At 54.9% G+C, this 9,492-nt stretch overlaps 2 pseudogenes; one reads left to right on the top strand and one right to left on the bottom strand.

The window, feature by feature from the left end:
• The first annotated feature begins 312 nt into the window (after positions 1-312).
• LOC129040423 (putative uncharacterized protein FLJ44672) lies at positions 313-2,264 on the top strand (annotated as a pseudogene).
• Positions 2,265-4,437: 2,173 nt separating this feature from the next.
• Positions 4,438-6,399, bottom strand: LOC134739947 (protein capicua homolog; annotated as a pseudogene).
• Positions 6,400-9,492: the final 3,093 nt, after the last annotated feature.

Here is a 9,492-nt window from a genome sequence, read left to right as displayed (position 1 = left end):
TCCTCCCAGCGGCCTCTACAGGCCCACGTCGTCCTCAAGTTGGCCACCCCGGGCCTGCAGAGGCCGCCAGGAGGCAGGAGCTGGCCCTGGACCGGCTGACTTGACGACAGTCTGGTCCTGCAGAGGCTGCCGGGAGGAAGAGCTGGGCCTGGAGAGGCCGACTGGAGGAAGTGCAGGGCCTAGAGTGCATGCAAAGGAGCAAACGCCAGGCGGGGAGAGGCCGCCGTGATGCATGAGCTTGGCCTCCGGAGGGCCTCCACGAGGCAGGGGCTGGGCCTGGAGAGGCCACCAGAGTCATGAGCTGGGCCTCAACAGGCCAGCGTGACGGAGGACCTCTCTCAGCGTGAGAGAGGCCAGTGTGAGGCAGGGGGTCACACCTCTGGGCAGGGTGCCAGAGGCATGAGTTGTGCCTGAACACTCCACCGTGAGGGAGGAGCTGGGCTGCACGCGGGCTGCCGGGAGGCAGGCAGGGACTTGGTCCCGGGAGGCCGCCGTGGGGTGAGAGCTGGGCCTGGAGAGGCCCCTGGGAGGCAACAGTGGGGCCTGCAGAGGCTCTTCTCCAGCCAGAGCTGGGCCTGCACAGGCCACCGGGAGGCAGGACGTGGGCCTGAAGAGCTTGGCTGCAGAAACTTCGGGGCCTACAAACGCCCGTGGGAGCTGAGCCAAAAGAGCTTGCTTGCTGGGAGGCAGGAGCTGGGCCGGGAGACACAGCCAGGAGGAACAGCTGGGCCTGCAGAGGCCGCCATGCAGGAGGCAGAGGCTGGGCCTGCAGAGACCGCCATGTGGGAGGCAGAGGCTGGGCCTCCTCAAGTCGGCCTCTCCAGACCCACTTGCAGCCTCCCGGCGTCCTCTCTGGGCCCAGTTCTTCCTCCCGGCTGCGTCTCCAGGCCCGACTCTGGCCTCCCAACAACCTCTTTGGACTCAGCTCCCGCCCAGCTCCCGGCGGCCCTGGTAGGCCCACAACTTCCTGAAGCCAAGCTCCCCAGTCCCAGCTCAGGCCTCACAGTGGCCTCTCCAGGCTCAGCTCCTGCCCTCCGACGGCGTCTCCAGGCCCCAAACGGCCTCCGGTCGGTGGGCTCCTCTAGGCCCAGCTTGGGCCTCCCGGTGGCCTCTGCAGGCCCAAGTCGTCCTGAAGTCGGCCTCTCCAGGCCCAGCTCTGGCCTCCCGGCAGCCTCTCCAGGCGCAACGCGTCCTTGACGAGGGCCCCTCTGGGGCCAGCTCCTGTCTCCTGTCGGCCTCTAGAGGCCTGGCCTCTACCTCACAGTGGGCCCTCCAGGCCCACCTCTTGCCTGGCGCCGTGGCCTACTCGGGCCAGGCTCCCGCCTCTGGGTGGCCTCCGCAGGCCCAGCTCCTGCCTCCCGGAGGCCAAGCTGGGACATCACGGCGGCGTTTCACGGCCTAGCGTTTGCTCCTTTGCATCCGCTCCAGGGCCTGGACTTCCTCCAGTCGGCCTTTCCAGGCCCAGCTCTTCCTCCTGGCGGCCTCTGCAGGCCCAGACTGCCCTTGAGTCGGTCTCTCCAGGGCCAGCTCTGGCCTCCCGGCGGCCTCTGCAGGCCCAGGTCATCCTCAAGTTGGCCTGGAAGTGGGCCTGGAAGAGCTGCAAGTCAGCCTCCCCGGGCCCAGCTCCGTCCTCTCGGCGGCCTCTCCAGGTGCAAAACTTCCTCGAGTCAGCCTCTCCAGGCCCAGCTCCTCCTGCCTCCCAGTGGCCTCTTTCGGCCCAGCCCAGCTCATGGCTCTCGGCGGCCTTCCCAGGCCCTGCTTTTGACTTCCGGCGACCTCTTCAGGCCCAGAACTTGACCTCCAGTCGGCCTTTGCAGGCCCGGCCTCCTGCCTCCCGAAGGCCTGCACGGGCCCGGCCTCGGCCTCACAGCGGACTCTCCACGCCCAGCTAGCTCTCGCCTCACTGCGGCCTCCCCAGTCCAAAGCTCCTGCCTCTCGGCCGCTTCGGCAAGCCCAGCTCCCGCCTGCCAGTGGCCTCTTCGGGCCCATGGGCCTCATTCCTCACAATGGCCTTTCCAGGCTCCGTTTTTCCCTTCCGGCAGCCTCTTGGCCTCTAATTGTTTTATCTTTTTTGTATAAATCCCAAAATATGGAATTTTGAAATATTTCCACCATTATATAAATATTTTGGTAGGTAATTTATTTGGAGTGAGTTTCTGCACCAAGCCCGAATTTTTTATTTTATTTTCCTTATTATTTGGTGTTAAACAGGTTTAATGACGGTCATGGCAACTTTTTGGCACAATAAGAAATATCGCTCATGATCAGCGTGTTCTGTTCTGGGGAAGGGGGCAAAGGCAGGGTGAATCACTTTCTTAAAAAGTAATACTATGCAGCCATAAAAAATGATGAGTTCATGTCCTTTGTAGGGACATGGATGAAATTGGAAATCATCATTCTCAGTAAACTATCGCAAGAACAAAAAACCAAACACCGCATATTCTCACTCATAGGTGGGAATTGAACAATGAGAACACATGGACACAGGAAGGGGAACATCACACTTCGGGGACTGTTGTGGGGTGGGGGGAGGGGGGAGGGATAGCATTGGGAGATATACCTAATGCTAGATGACGAGTTGGTGGGTGCAGCGCACCAGCATGGCACATGTATACATATGTAACTTACCTGCACATTGCGCACATGTACCATAAAACCTAAAGTATAATAATAATAATAATAATAATTAAAAAAAAAAAAAAAAAGTACAACTCAAGTTGGGAGTGCAGAGGGAATGGGGAGAAAACCCTCCCGCTGCCTGTGTCGAAGTGCAGGAGCCCCCACTCCCATACTCACCTGAGTCCAGCCCCTCTGGGGAAAGAAGGGGTGCATGAACTCCCCCTATTCCACAGGCGCCTCCCTGTGGCCCAAGGCCCTCTTCACACTCCATCTTGTAGCCCCAGCAGGAGCTATTTTCCAAAAAGTGAAAAGCTCTGAAGGTCCCACACTTCATGGTATGTACAGGGGCTCGGAGGAGGGAAACTGCTCAGCTTTCCCCCGGCACAGCTGCAGGGGTAGGGGGTATATATAAGAGGAGCAGGCCTTGGCCAGGCATGGTGGCTCATGCCTGTAATCCCAGCACTTTGGGAGATGGAGGCAGGCGGATCACGATGTCAGGAGATCAAAATCAGCCTGGCCAAGATGGTGAAGCCCCGTCTGTACTAAAAATACAAAAATTCGCCGGACGTGGCAGCGTGCACCTGTAATCCCAGCTACCCGGAAGGCTGAGGCAGGAGAATGGCGTGAACCCGGCAGGAAGAGGTTGCAGTGAGCCAAGATCGCACCACTGCACTCCAGCCTGGGCGACAGAGCAAGACTCCGTCTCAAAAAAAAAATAATAAAAAAAGAGAAGCAGGCCTTATTCCGTCCCAAACTGAAAGGATTAAATGGCTTTACCCGGGAGAAGATAACCATCCTGCCCTCCATTGCTACCCCCACATACTGTCCGTGTTCTCGGGGTACTGTGAGTCCTGGGATCTTCTTTGGGGTCGTCCACCTGCCTGTGGTAGTTACGGAGAGACCCAGGTGTTGAGGCAGGGCTGGGGTGTCCCCTTCCAGCCAGGCTGTCGAGGCCCCAACTCTGGGGCAGAGGCAGTGGCAGGGCAGCCAGGGTTGCGCCAGAGCCTGAGCAGGGTGAGGTGGGGTCAGGCAGGGCTGGGAGTCAGGGCAGGGGCAGCAGCAGTGGACCCGCTATGCACACATCATCTTCTCCAAGGTTTGTGTGCAGAACATCCTGCCCATGCTGCCCCAGCAGCTTCAGTTGGCACCTGCCCCAGTCCAGCCTCTGGGACCCATGTAGCGGCTCCCAGCGGCCCTGCACCCACCACCAGCATCCGTTTCACCTGCAGTTGAAGATCCGTGAGGTGCCCAGAAGATCATGCAGTCATCAGTCCCATGGAGCAGCCCGCGAGGCTGAGGCTCCTCCCACTGGACCACCCCCCAACTGGCACCATTGCTGCCCATGCCCCTACTCTCAGCCTCACGTGACTCTCGGGCAGAGGCAGTGGTGGGGCAGCCAGGGCAGCGTCAGATTCTGAGCCAGGTGAGGTGGGGTCAGGACCCCCGCAGGGCTGGGAGTCAAGGCAGGGGCAGAACAAACCTTGGAGGGGAAGATGTGTGCATAGTGGGCCTGGAGGGCGGCTGTGGCCTAGTGGACAGGAAGCAGCAGTGGGCCTGGAAGAGCTGCATGATCAGGGCCGGCACTGGTCCAGGGCGCGTGCAGTGAAGAGGACAGCGCCTTCTCGGTCTCCGGTTCCCTGAGCCCGTCCTCGGCTTCTCCACCTGTACAGGCAAAGGGGAAGCTGTCCCCATCACACCTGGCACACTTGGGGGTGTTGGGCTTTGGGCTGCAGCTGGAGCATCTTCTCATCTTGTATTTGGGCATGGTGGGGTCCTCCAGTGCGGGATCCCTGTCCGTGGGGTTCCCTCTGCCCCGATCTACCAAAGCCCAGTCAGTTTCTCCTCTTCAGGCTCTGCCCCCCCGGGTGGCTCAGCCCAGCTCCTGCCTAGGAAAGCCTTAGTGTTGGGAGGGACCGCGATGACTGAGGGGCCTGGTAGCTCCAGGTCGCCCACACTTTCAGGTTTCTTGCACCAGAAGGCGGCAGGATCCATTGGGAGGAAACAGGTCGCCTTGGAAGGCGTGCCTGGGCCCCCATGCCCAGGGGTAGGGGCTGTAGGGGGCCCGCTCTGCTGCCCTGACCAGACTCCTGGGCTTTGAAGGCTCCTGGGCCCAGTAAGAAGGAGGTGGGTGCCAAGGTTGAGGAGGAAGCATCCGAGTATGTGTAGGAGGAGGATGGGGTGGGACCATAGACTTTGCCAAAAACTGCAGGTGGATCAGGGGACTCTGGGGGCTCAGGATCCAGCAAGGGGCGGCAGGAGTAAAGGAGGAAGGAATGACAGGTACAAATACCTTCCCACCAAAGCCCTTGTTGCCCTCTGGCTCCTCCCCAGAGCCGTCCCCACTCTCAGTCGGTCACCCACTCCTTGAACTTGAGATCAGTGTCAGTGGTGCTAAAGCTGTCATCAGCAATGACTGACATCATCACCCCCTCCTCCTCATGGATGACCATGTGCTCCTCGTCACTCGCTATGTCCTCACTGGCCATGTGCTGGGAATGAGCAGCTCAGGTGGGCAGCAGCAGGGCTGCCCACTGGTCACCTCCCTCACCAGGGGCTGCAAAGTGGCCTGGAGCTCCATACTGAGTAGAAGGCTTTGGGCCAGAGTATGATGCAGTGCCAGACACCACCTGTGTCAGTTCCTGTAGTGCCTGACGGTCTATTTCCCTGCCATCCAGGCTGTGTACCCCGCTGTGGGAGAAGGCTTGGGCCAGGCTGAGCCAGGTTCCCTGACTGTGTGCAGCCATTCTGCCCCACAGAAGCTGCTCCTTGGTATCCGAACTCTGGAGTGTCTGGGCTGCAACTGACAGGAGTTCAGAGGACACCCCAGGGGCAGTGGCAGTGCCCGTCTCTGATATGCTCTGCTCCCACGAGCCCTTGTACGCTCCTGCTAGCCCCTGGCTTGTGGGCTTGGCCTCTGAGCTGAACTTCTTTCGGTCCTTGTTGCAAGTGGGCCACCTTCACCTGGAAGGCCAGGTCGTGGTACTTCTGCGTCTCATTGGGCCCCAGGATGTACCACCGCTCACTCAGGATCTGGCTGACGGTCCGGTTATCCTGGTTGGGGTGACCCTGGTGCACCCTGCCAGGGCCTAGTGCCGCTTGCTGAAGATCATGACCGCCACTCATGGGCCACCGGATGTGGTCCTTGTCCCATTTGTTGGGGCTGCGTCCATCCTTCTCAGAAGATGAGTCCTGTTCCTTGCGCAGGGCGCCGAGGGACTGGGCCTGACATCATCTGAGTGGTAGAGGCAACTGGGTGTCAGGAGACATGACGGAGAGGAAAGCATCATCGTGGTCATTCTCTGTCTCACTGTCCAGCAGGGACTCCCCTGAGGGGCCAAGGGCTCCTCCTCCATGGTGGGAGGTGGGCTTTTACCAGGTTCCACCACCCCCCAAGTGTGTGGGGTTCTGGGCCCTGGGCTTTCAGGGCAGGTGGCTCCAGGGGGCCGCCCAGGGTCAGCACTCCCTGTCCCGCCTGGTGGACACTCGGGAACAACAGCTGCTGACTTGGCAGGTTCTTTGCTCTGGTTGGAGGCCACTGAGTGACTGGCAGTTTGCTGGGCCTCACGCGGCTGCAGGGAGGGATCAGGAAGGGGACAGAGTACCAGGAGAACACAGCCACAGAGCAAGGTTCCACGTTCCTCCACACAAACATGCTGATGCCACCGGAGGCCTCGCTGGACGCAGACATCAGGGGCCTGTGGGCCAAGTACATGGTCTGGGCAGGGGGTTCCTGGCAGGGGCTCACACCTCCTCAGCCCCCTCCTCAGCCAAGGCAGCTTGGACCCACGGAAGGGGGAATGGGAGGGGAGCACGAGGCCAGGCCTCAAGTTTTTTTTTTTTTTTTTTTTTTGAGATGCAGTTTGGCAGGCTGGAGTGCAGTGGTGCCATCTCAGCTCACTGAAACCTCTACTTCCTGGGTTCAAGCAGTTCTCCAGCCTCAACCTCCCAAGTATATGCATCTTTACTGCTGAATATTATATATTTTCTTATGCTTTCATGTGATTAATTAGCATTCTTTTTTTTTTTCTTTTTGAGACAGAGTGTTGCTCTGTCGCCCAGGCTGGAGGGCAGTGGTGTGATCTCGGCTCACTGCAACCTCCGCCTCATGGTTTAATTGATTCTCCTGCCTCAGCCCCCTGAGTAGTTGGGATTACAGGCACTCGCCACCACACCTGGCTAATTTTTTGTATTTTTAGAAGGCGTGGGTTTTTGCCATGTTGGCCTGGCTGGTCTTGACCTCCTGACCTCAAGTGATCCACCCTCCTCGGCCTCCCAAAATGCTGGGATTACAGGCATGAGCCACCACACCCAGCTGCTTTCTTTCATTTTTACTTGAAAAACTCAGTTAAGCAGTTCTTTTAAAGTAGACCTAGTGGTGGCTCATGCCTATAATCCCAGCACTCTGGGAGGCCAAGGTTTCAGGATCGCTTGAGCCCAGGAGTTCAAGACCAGCCTGGGTAACATAATGAGACACCATCTCTACAAAAAATGCAAAAATTAACTGAGCATGGTGGCACGCACCTGTAGTCCCAGCTACCTGGGATGCTGAGGTGGGAGGATCACTTGAGCCCGGGAAGTCACAGCTGCAGTGAGCCATGATCGCACCACTGCACTCCAGCCTGAGCAACAGTGTGAGACCCTGTTTTTTGTTTTTTATTTTTATTTATTTATTTTTTAAAGACATAGATAGGCAGAGTAATACAGAGATGAAAGGGAGAGTATTCACACACGCTTCTTAAAATAGAAATTACTACATTTTACTTAAAAAGTTAACAGAAAATGACATATTGGTGAAATTATTTTTTTTTTACTACTAGAGATATTAATTCCCAAAAGAGTCATTTAACATTAAGAAAAATGATTATGGTTATAAAAGCTACTAAATGGGCATATTTCACAGCACACACACAGACATACACACACAGCCACACACACACAACTCTAAGACTGATTCTGTGTTTTCTAGGGGAGAAAATATATTTTATTTTCTTTCCCTCATAGGTTCTTAGGTGAAATAGCCTCCTAAAAATAAAAGTCAGCAGAAGTTTGGCTGGGTACTGTGGCTCATGCCTGTAATCCTAGCAATTTGGGAGGCTGAGACAGGTGAATCACCTGAGGTCAGGAGTTTGAGACCAGACTGGACAACATGGTGAAACCCCATCTCTACTAAAAATACAGAAAGTAGCCAGGTGTGGTGGCAGGCGCCTGTAATCCCAGCTACTCAAGAGGCTGAGGCAGGAGAATCGCTTGGACCTGGGAGGCAGAGGTTGCAGTGAGCCAAGATCGTGCCTCTGCACTCCAGGCTGGGCAACAGAGGAAGACTCCATGTCAAAAAAAAAAAAAAAAAAAGTTTATTGAGTCATTGCTGTACCCATCATACAGGAAAGGCTTCTCAGTTCAAGTGGATTTCTTTCTCAAGGCAGTGGCTTAGGGGCCTTGCTTAAATAGTATTTTAACAAAGACTCATAAATCCTATAGTGACAAGAGAGCATCTTCAGGTTTCCAAAAGGTGGGAAAATGTCGGAAGGTAAATCTACGGGAAGAGGAAAGTCTCTGGCGCTTTTGTCTATGAGCTTATAAGCAAACCCTGCAAGTCCTGTCTTTAGGTGGGAAAGGCAGAGAGGAGGCAGGAAGACCTGTTGTCTTTGTAAAGTGCCGTCCTGCCATCAGGCAAGCGGAGGGAAGGGTAGAGTGTCCCCTGCCCTTTCATCTTCTTCAGCTCCACAATCCCTAGTATATTACAGAAGAATATTTTGGTTTCTTTCCGTTTTAACCACATATTTCCACTTTTAAAGCATCCATTGATATCCTGGTACATGGTAAAACTTTCTCTTTGATAGACTGCTGCAGATATTCAATTCCAAGAATGTCTGTGAGGACTTCATCACTGTTACACTCTCTCCCACTACTCCCTTTTGCAGTCCTCTTTATTATTATTGCTTAGAATTCTTTTTCTTTTTTGGCTTATGGCTCTGATGTGGCTGGAAGGTGCACTCTCTTAGAAGAGGAGAAGGATAGCTTGAGAGTTAAGTCTCATAAGGCCAGTATCATACATATTGTATTAGTCTATTCTCATGCTGCTATGAAGAAATACCCAAGACTGGGCAATTTATAAAGGAAAGAAGTTTAATTGCCTCACAGTTCCACAGGGCTAGGGAGGCCTCAGGAAACCTACACTCATGGGAGAAGGGGAAGCAAACACGTCCTTCTTCACATGGCGGCAGCAAGGAGAAGTGCTGAGCAATGAGGGGAAAGCCCCTTATAAAACCGTCAGATCTCGTGAGAACCCACTCACTAGCACCAGAACAGCATGGAGGTAACAACCCTCATGATTCAATTACCTCCCACCAGGTCCCTGCCACCACACGTCGGGATTATGGGAACTACCATTCAAGATGAGATTTGGGTGGGGACACAGCCAAAGCATATCACCAAACCATATCATATTCAGCGGGTTTGAGGGAAATGCTATACATATTTATAAGGGAATTGGGTAAACACATATGTCACATACATCCCACATTTACTTTGAGACTGTGTTTTAGCATTAAAACGAGATGGAATTTGGCTCTTTACAACAAAAAGTGAACTAGAGGATACACAGACAGTTTGTGCAAATCCTCTATAAGCTGCTGAAACTGGCCAAAGGCCTGCAATAGCTTATCAGAAAAGAATGTTTGTGAGGCCCGTCCTCTGTCCAATCAGAGTTGTAGTGGTCTGGGTTGTAAATCAGAATTGATAGCTCCTATTGTTAGGGAGTTTAGCCAAAGGAATTTAGACATTTGCCATGCTACCCAGGCCCTAAACCCTCTGCCTGTAGGTAACTTCATTTCCTGAAGCTTTGAGTGCAACTTAGTCGATAAAGTGGTGTCT

The sequence above is a fragment of the Pongo pygmaeus genome, chromosome 6 (assembly GCF_028885625.2).
Source record: "Pongo pygmaeus isolate AG05252 chromosome 6, NHGRI_mPonPyg2-v2.0_pri, whole genome shotgun sequence".
In the NCBI taxonomy this organism is placed as follows: domain Eukaryota; kingdom Metazoa; phylum Chordata; class Mammalia; order Primates; family Hominidae; genus Pongo; species Pongo pygmaeus.
This window is presented reverse-complemented; position numbering and strand designations above follow the sequence as displayed.